This window comes from Paramisgurnus dabryanus, unplaced genomic scaffold, assembly GCF_030506205.2.
Source record: "Paramisgurnus dabryanus unplaced genomic scaffold, PD_genome_1.1 h2tg000261l_1_33877__unordered_in_group9, whole genome shotgun sequence".
Classification (NCBI taxonomy): domain Eukaryota; kingdom Metazoa; phylum Chordata; class Actinopteri; order Cypriniformes; family Cobitidae; genus Paramisgurnus; species Paramisgurnus dabryanus.
In genome coordinates, this window is record NW_027394153.1 from 2,501 (window position 1) to 10,000 (window position 7,500).

A 7,500-nucleotide genomic window follows, 5' to 3' on the forward strand; every position below is an offset into this window, starting at 1 on the left:
GGAGAGCCCCCCTGGAGGCGAGAGCGCCGGGTCGGGGAGGAACCGACCGCCCATGGCGGCCGACGCGCTAACGTCGGCCGGGCGGAGGCCTGCCCCAGGCGCAGTTCGATTTCCAGAATCTCAGGGCCATGACACACAAAGCGTATCCGGGCGTCACCCCGTAACGGGTCATTAAGGCTGAGACGTGGGCGGCCCTGTCCCGCCCGGGGTTTCGTTTAGCGGCCGACGCCGGTTCGTTTTGCGGCCGAACGACGCCGGTTCGTTTAGCGGCCGAACGAAGCCGGCTCGTTTAACGGCCGAGGCCAGCCGGGTTCGTCCCTTCCTTGGATGATTTGCCATTCGTAATAAGAATCGTCACTACCTCAGTGCAGAGGGACTTTTTCGAGGCATTTGTGTCCGCTCGAGAGGCCTCTCGCTGGGCTCGAGAGGTCATGGGATCCGGTAGCCTATCACCTTGGAGAATCAGCGAGGTGCTCTTCCCTATATACCCGATGGCACCTGTTCGGGCCACCGTCCCCTGCTGGACGGGGCCCGGCTCTGTACCGCCCCAGACAGAGCGCCTTCGTCGGTCACGAAGGCAGGGTCGTGGACCCTGGAAGCGCACGAGCCACCCGACTCGGCTTCCATAGCGGCTGGCGGCCCTGGCCCGCCCGAGACGAAGCGCCTTCGTCGGTCAGACAGATAGGGTCGAGGACCCTGGAAGTGCGAGAGCCACCCGACTCGACTTCCACGGCGGCCCGGAGGCCGGGCCCGTCCCCGTCCGTGCCCGGGGACGGGGCACCTTCGTCGGTCAAACGCGTTGGGTCTTGGACCCTGGAAGTGCACGAGCCACCCAACTCGACTTCCATAGCGGTCGGCGGCCCCGTACCGCCCCAGACAGAGCACCTTCGTCGGTCACGAAGAGAGGGTCTTGGACCCTGGAAGTACACGAGCAACCCAACTCGACTTCCATAGCGGTCGGCGGCCCCGTACCGCCCCAGACAGAGCACCTTCGTCGGTCACGAAGAGAGGGTCTTGGACCCTGGAAGTTCACGAGCAACCCAACTCGACTTCCATAGCGGTCGGCGGCCCTGTCCCGCCCCAGACGATGCACCTTCGTCTGTCACACAGATAGGGTCTTGGACCCTGGAAGCCGTCCCCCTCGACTTCCGTAACGGTCGGCGGCCCTGTCCCGCCGCAGACGGGTCACCACTCCGTCTGTCTGTAGGGTCTTGGACCCTGGAAGCCGCCCCACTCGACTTCCATCGCGGTCGGCGGCCCTGGCCCGCCGCAGACGGGTCGCCACTCCGTCTGTCTGTAGGGTCTTGGACCCTGGAAGCCGCCCCACTCGACTTCCATCGCGGTCGGCGGCCCTGGCCCGCCGCAGACGGGTCGCCACTCCGTCCGTCTATAGGGTCTTGGACCCTGGAAGCCGCCACACTCGACTTCCATCGCGGTCGGCGGCCCTGTCCCGCCGCAGACGGTGTGCCACTCCGTCTGTCACACAGATACATAAGGGTGTCTCGGAACCCCGGACGCCGACCGAGACGAAACGCGTGGGGTCGGTGCGCCCGAGAGGGTAGGGTGCCCCGGGGCCGGCCGCTCGCCCGACCGGCTTCCGGGACTCCTTGACCGCTCGGGAGACCTATCCACGCGCCCGCCCGACCGGCGGCCGGGGGCCCTCGACCGCCACACGCGTACCGACGACCGGGGGGTTTCCGTTTTACGGCCGACGCCGAGATCCTTCGACGGTTCCAACAGGGGTTGTTACGCTTTTGTGTTCGCCCGTGTCTGAGCATATATGGTCGGGTCGAACCTTTGAGGCCGTAGCCTGGAGATCCAGGGCGGATCTTTTCTCACAACACGTGTGTCTTTGAGGCCGTAGCCTAGATCCAGAGACTTTAGGATCTTTTTAGCAGTTTTAAGGCCGTAGCCTTGATCCAGGGCGGATCTTTTGAGCAGTTTTAAGGCCGTAGCCTTGATCCAGGGCGGATCTTTTCACAGGTTTTAAGCCGAAGCGCCTTGATCCAGGGACTTTTGGATCTTTTTTTGCCGTTTTTAGGCCGTAGCCTTGATCCAGGGCGGATCGTTTTGCGGCCGTAGCCGAGTTCCATCACCCAAGGTAGCTTTAGTTTTTAGGCATTAGCCTTGATGATCCAGGGCGGATCGTTTTGCGGCCGTAGCCGAGTTCCATCACCCAAGGTAGCTTTAGTTTTTAGGCATTAGCCTTGATGATCCAGGGCGGATCGTTTTTTCCCATCTTTCGGGTATGAGCTCTTTAATTGTGAGCCTTCGGCCGACACTCGCCCGGGGCGCTGCCTCACATCAGACGCCCTTCGTCCGTTCCAACCGTTCCAGTTCTTTTAACGGTTTTTCGTTCATCGCACACCGACGCGCACAGACCTTTCTTGGGATCTGTCGCAGGGAGGGAGGACGCTGGAGGTCCACTTCGAGGCACCCATCCCTATATACCCGATGGCACCTGTTCAAACGACCGCCCCTTGAGAGAAGGGGCCCTTCCCGTGGCTCGTCCGGGAGGAGGCGCCCGCGTCGGAAGGCGCCGTAAGGTCGGAGACCCTGGAAGTGCACGAGTCACCCGCTTTTACCTCCAGGCCCTCTGTCGTACTTCTCGTGTCCGCTCACGAGACCTCTTTTCGGCTTTATGGAAGTGCACGAGTCACCCGCTTTTGCCTTTTCTGGAAGTGCACGAGTCACCCGCTTTTGCTTCCAGGCCCTCTGTCGTACTTCTCGTGTCCGCTCACGAGACCTCTCTTCGGCCTGGGGGTGCGCCACGTACACCCCCGCGTCCGCATTCGAGTCACCTCTTCGGGCTCATGAGGTAGGGTCGGTGACCCTGGAAGTCAGAGACTTCCAGGCCTTCTGTCGTACACCCTCGCGTCCGCTCACGAGACCTCTCTTCGGCCTGGGGGTGCGCCACGTACACCCTCCCGCGTCCGCTTTCGAGTCACCACTCTGGGCTACGGAGGTAGGGACGTGTGCCCTGGAGGAACCTGACTTCCAGGAGGGAGGGCCGCCCTGTCAGGCCCGCTTTCGAGTCACCCATCTGGGCTAAGGAGGTAGGGACGTGTGCCCTGGAGGAACCAGACTTCCAGGAGGGAGGGCCGCCCTGTCAGGCCCGCTTTCGAGTCACCCATCTGGGCTAAGGAGGTAGGGACGTGTGCCCTGGAGGAACCAGACTTCCAGGAGGGAGGGCCGCCCTGTCAGGCCCGATTTCGAGTCACCCATCTGGGCTAAGGAGGTAGGGACGTGTGCCCTGGAGGAACCAGACTTCCAGGAGGGAGGGCCGCCCTGTCAGGCCCGCTTTCGAGTCACCCATCTGGGCTAAGGAGGTAGGGACGTGTGCCCTGGAGGAACCAGACTTCCAGGAGGGAGGGCCGCCCTGTCAGGCCCGCTTTCGAGTCACCCATCTGGGCTAAGGAGGTAGGGACGTGTGCCCTGGAGGAACCAGACTTCCAGGAGGGAGGGCCGCCCTGTCAGGCCCGATTTCGAGTCACCCATCTGGGCTAAGGAGGTAGGGACGTGTGCCCTGGAGGAACCGGACTTCCAGGAGGGAGGGCCGCCCTGTCAGGCCCGATTTCGAGTCACCCATCTGGGCTAAGGAGGTAGGGACGTGTGCCCTGGAGGAACCGGACTTCCAGGAGGGAGGGCCGCCCTGTCAGGCCCGCCTCGGAGTCACCTCTCTGGGCTAAGGAGGTAGGGACGTGTGCCCTGGAGGAACCAGACTTCCAGGAGGGAGGGCCGCCCTGTCAGGCCCGCCTCGGAGTCACCCATCTGGGCTAAGGAGGTAGGGACGTGTGCCCTGGAGGAACCAGACTTCCAGGAGGGAGGGCCGCCCTGTCAGGCCCGCTTTCGAGTCACCCATCTGGGCTAAGGAGGTAGGGACGTGTGCCCTGGAGGAACCAGACTTCCAGGAGGGAGGGCCGCCCTGTCAGGCCCGATTTCGAGTCACCCATCTGGGCTAAGGAGGTAGGGACGTGTGCCCTGGAGGAACCAGACTTCCAGGAGGGAGGGCCGCCCTGTCAGGCCCGATTTCGAGTCACCCATCTGGGCTAAGGAGGTAGGGACGTGTGCCCTGGAGGAACCAGACTTCCAGGAGGGAGGGCCGCCCTGTCAGGCCCGCTTTCGAGTCACCCATCTGGGCTAAGGAGGTAGGGACGTGTGCCCTGGAGGAACCAGACTTCCAGGAGGGAGGGCCGCCCTGTCAGGCCCGCCTCGGAGTCACCTCTCTGGGCTAAGGAGGTAGGGACGCGTGCCCTGGAGGAACCAGACTTCCAGGAGGGAGGGCCGCCCTGTCAGGCCCGCCTCGGAGTCACCCATCTGGGCTAAGGAGGTAGGGACGTGTGCCCTGGAGGAACCAGACTTCCAGGAGGGAGGGCCGCCCTGTCAGGCCCGCTTTCGAGTCACCCATCTGGGCTAAGGAGGTAGGGACGTGTGCCCTGGAGGAACCAGACTTCCAGGAGGGAGGGCCGCCCTGTCAGGCCCGCCTCGGAGTCACCCATCTGGGCTACGGAGGCAGGGACGCGTGCCCTGGAGGAACCAGACTTCCAGGAGGGAGGGCCGCCCTGTCAGGCCCGCTTTCGAGTCACCCATCTGGGCTACGGAGGTAGGGACGTGTGCCCTGGAGGAACCAGACTTCCAGGAGGGAGGGCCGCCCTGTCAGGCCCGCTTTCGAGTCACCCATCTGGGCTACGGAGGTAGGGACGTGTGCCCTGGAGGAAACGGACTTCCAGGAGGGAGGGCCGCCCTGTCAGGCCCGCCTCGGAGTCACCTCTCTGGGCTAAGGAGGCAGGGACGTGTGCCCTGGAGGAACCAGACTTCCAGGAGGGAGGGCCGCCCTGTCAGGCCCGCTTTCGAGTCACCCGTCTGGGCTACGGAGGTAGGGACGTGTGCCCTGGAGGAACCGGACTTCCAGGAGGGAGGGCCGCCCTGTCAGGCCCGCCTCGGAGTCACCTCTCTGGGCTAAGGAGGCAGAGACGTGTGCCCTGGAGGAACCGGACTTCCAGGAGGGAGGGCCGCCCTGTCAGGCCCGCCTCGGAGTCACCTCTCTGGGCTAAGGAGGCAGGGACGTGTGCCCTGGAGGAACCGGACTTCCAGGAGGGAGGGCCGCCCTGTCAGGCCCGCCTCGGAGTCACCTCTCTGGGCTAAGGAGGCAGAGACGTGTGCCCTGGAGGAACCGGACTTCCAGGAGGGAGGGCCGCCCTGTCAGGCCCGCCTCGGAGTCACCTCTCTGGGCTAAGGAGGCAGGGACGTGTGCCCTGGAGGAACCAGACTTCCAGGAGGGAGGGCCGCCCTGTCAGGCCCGCTTTCGAGTCACCCATCTGGGCTACGGAGGTAGGGACGTGTGCCCTGGAGGAACCGGACTTCCAGGAGGGAGGGCCGCCCTGTCAGGCCCGCCTCGGAGTCACCTCTCTGGGCTAAGGAGGCAGGGACGTGTGCCCTGGAGGAACCGGACTTCCAGGAGGGAGGGCCGCCCTGTCAGGCCCGCCTCGGAGTCACCCATCTGGGCTACGGAGGTAGGGACGCGTGCCCTGGAGGAACCATACTTCCAGGAGGGAGGGCCGCCCTGTCAGGCCCGCCTCGGAGGCCTCCCCTCGGGCAGGGGAGGCAGGGTCGGGGACCCTGGAGGAACCGGACTTCCAGGAGGGAGGGCCGCCCTGTCAGGCCCGCCTCGGAGGCCTCCCCTCGGGCAGGGGAGGCAGGGTCGGGGACCCTGGAGGTGCCGGACCTCCAGGGGGACGGAGGCCGAACCCGTGGCCGGGGAGGGTGAGCCTTGCCGGGCTAGGCTCGCGCGGGTTCGAAGGCCTGGTTCGAGAGGACCCCTTCCCCTATATACCCGATGGCACCTGTTCACACTACTGCCCTTTCGAGAGGGGACCCCGACCGGTCCGCGGCCGGGACGGCGCACCTCGGTCGGCCTCGGCGAGTGGGTCGGGGTGCCTGGAGGTGCGCGAGCGGCCCGCCTGGAAGTGCGCGAGCCACCCGACTCTGGCGGCCGGCGCCCCCGGGCCCGTGCCCGCGGCCGACTCGTCTGACCCGGCATCGTCAAGGTCACCAATACCACGGAGCGTCTACGACGCCCCGTTTCCGAGATATCGGCCAATGAACTGCCGGGCGCCGTATCTCGGCCGGGGAAGGTCCTACGGACTCGGGGCCGGGCTCGTCGGAAAGGTCTCGCCCGGGGCTTTCCGACGAGACCGGCCGCGGGTCCGTGCGACCCCGGGGGCCCGAGATACTTCCGGTCGAAAATTCGAATTTCGTTACCGCGCTGCTCCGGCGCCCCGGGTCCGGGGCCTTCGCCCTTCGGGTGGGTGGCTCCTCCGCGGGGGGCCTTTCGAACGAGCCCACCCGCGCGTCGCTAGCCCTTTCCGGGGCCGAGATACGGCCTACCCCCGCGGGATTTTCCCACGGCCGTTTCTCGGGCGCCTCGGGTCCGGGGCCTTCGCCCTTCGGGTCGGTCGCTATGCCGGAGGGGAGCTTTCGAACGAGCCCTCCCTCGAGTCTCTGGCCCTTTCCCGGGCCGAGATACGGGCGGGTGGTCGCGGAATTTTCGCTCGTCCGGGGCTCCGGCGCCCCTAGCGTCCGCCTCGGAGGTCGCCCGGACGCGCGGCCGGTCTCGTTCGAAAGGTCCGTCCCGGGGCTTTCCGACGAGCCCGGCCTCGGGTCCGTGCGACCCCGCCCGCCGGAGATACGTCCGGTCGAAGCTCGCGGAAATTCCCGCGGCCGTATCTCGGGCGCCTCGGGTCCGGGGCCTTCGCCCTTTGGGTCGGTCGCTCCGCCGGAGGGGGCCTTTCGAACGAGCCTACCCGCGAGCCTCTAGCCCCTTCCCCGGCCGAGATACGGCGGTCTATGCCCGGATTTTCCCACGGCCGTTTCTCGGGCGCCTCGGGTCCGGGGCCTTCGCCCTTCGGGTCGGTCGCTATGCCGGAGGGGAGCTTTCGAACGAGCCTACCCGCGAGCCTCTAGCCCTTTCCCCGGCCGAGATACGGCGGTCCCTCCCCGGATTTTCCCACGGCCGCAGCACGGGCGCCTTTGCTCGGATCGACTCGCCCTTTGGGTCGGTTGCTCTACCGGAGCGGCCCTATCCAACGAGCCAACCCTCGTCTCTCTAACCCTTTCCCCGGCCGAGATACGGCGGTCCCTCCCCGGATTTTCCCACGGCCGCAGCACGGGCGCCTTTGCTCGGATCGACTCGCCCTTTGGGTCGGTTGCTCTACCGGAGCGGCCCTATCCAACGAGCCAACCCTCGTCTCTCTAACCCTAAGCCCGGCCGAGATACGGCGGTCCCTCCCCGGATTTTCCCACGGCCGCAGCACGGGCGCCTTTGCTCGGATCGACTCGCCCTTTGGGTCGGTTGCTCTACCGGAGCGGCCCTATCCAACGAGCCAACCCTCGTCTCTCTAACCCTAAGCCCGGCCGAGATACGGCGGTCCCTCCCCGGATTTTCCCACGGCCGCAGCACGGGCGCCTTTGCTCGGATCGACTCGCCCTTTGGGTCGGTTG